The sequence below is a fragment of the Myotis yumanensis genome, unplaced genomic scaffold (assembly GCF_028538775.1).
Source record: "Myotis yumanensis isolate MYYU_CA2020_CCGP unplaced genomic scaffold, mMyoYum1.0.hap1 SCAF_33, whole genome shotgun sequence".
Taxonomy (NCBI): Eukaryota; Metazoa; Chordata; class Mammalia; order Chiroptera; family Vespertilionidae; genus Myotis; species Myotis yumanensis.
This window is the reverse complement of record NW_027223784.1, coordinates 668,079-669,713: the sequence shown is the minus strand read 5'-3', so window position 1 is coordinate 669,713 and position 1,635 is coordinate 668,079.

The window sequence follows — 1,635 nt, the reverse complement described above, 5'->3', positions numbered from 1 at the left end:
CTCCTCCGGCTCCCCCTCTTTCCTCAGCCTCTCCCCAGATTCCCCTCGTCTGCACCTTCACCCTCTCTTCAGCACAGGTGAGTGTCTGTATCCGAACTGTCCTATGAGCAGGGTTCAGTGAAAACAAAGAAACAGACAAACGCCGGCCGGCCGCGGAAACGCTCCTCTCTTACCGGTCTGGGAAATGCTCCTCTCTTACCAGCACTCTTATTTATCTTCTATAGGTGAAACTTTGTAGCCTTGAGCAGAGCCTACAGCCAGCCAGGGCAGATGGTAAGCTTGGCTTACTCCATCGCCAGGGGCAACCCAAGCCTCCTGCTCATTCCAGCTCTGTGGCCGCTGACATCTTTGTGAAAGAGCGATGGCTAATTTGCATTTTTATTGGATAGGATATATAGATATACCCAAGTGCACAACAAGAGCACAGGGCTTTTCCTCTCTCCAAAATGTTTTTGAAAGTACACCATGAAATGTTCTTAGGTAAGTGAGAAAGTTGATTTTGAAATTGAATGGGCATAAGTGGGCATATTATGGACTTCCGGGAACTATTGAAAGTGTTTTAACCGAGATGCTAATAATTCAATACTTGCATAATGAAGGAATTATTAGTTCATAGGTGAAAGTGCATGGAGAGTGGGTGTAGCAGGTTGATTAAGAAGATTTTAGTAATGTCGACAAGAGAGTGGGAGAAAGACAGTGCAAAGTAGAGAAAGAGAAAAGTTGACAAATGCTTGTCAATATATAGGGAGGAACTGATAAATATGTATGTGGACATCATGGAAATTGCTTGCACTTTGTTCAGAAGTGGACAGGTTTTTCCCACCTATGGTAATTTAAGAAATTAAGGAAGATATACAGGGAGGACAAGATGGCAAAAGATAATACATTCCAGAATAACAATCTATGGCGCATTTAACCTTGAGCTCATTGAAGTCTTAGAGGAAATGTAAACATTTTCATTGAAAGAGGAAATAAAGTGGTGCTTTGAATAGTTGCTTTTTCCTTAAAACATTGATCTCCATTGTGATATCCGCATGTGAGTATTTGTCATTTACAGAACCGCTGTCACGTGTGAGAGAGAATTATGCAGGCATTCCTTGCAAAGAGCCAATCCCTTCCAGGAGAAAGTGCCATATGTCTCCAAGAGATGATGACAGTACTACTACTTATAGGTAACCGGCAACAAAACGTAAGGACACCTAATGTATACTAGGCACTGTTGTTGGTGAGGTGAAACTCTTCTATCATAACACTAAATATTTACCATTGACCAACTAAGTAGCATGCAGTATATTCAGAGTCTTAATTTCCATTATTTTCAACAACAGCCAGACCTTGTCACTTTTCTGTTCCTTGTGCACAGCATTCCAGTTGTTCTAAATCCCCGACATTCCCTGATATTTTCCTCTTCAAACATTGGAACCTACTTAGGAATAAAGTATCTCATTTTGGTTGATTGGCACTTCCCTGATGACCCATCTTTTCATGAGCTTGTTAGCTGTTTGTGTCTTCTTTGGAGAAATGTCTCTTGAAGCCTTCTGCTCATTTGCATTTTGCTATCTGTGTAGTCAGAGTGTGTCCCTATTCTGTATCTTAGAAGGTGATTTCAAAATACTTCTGCTTCATTTCCTTCAG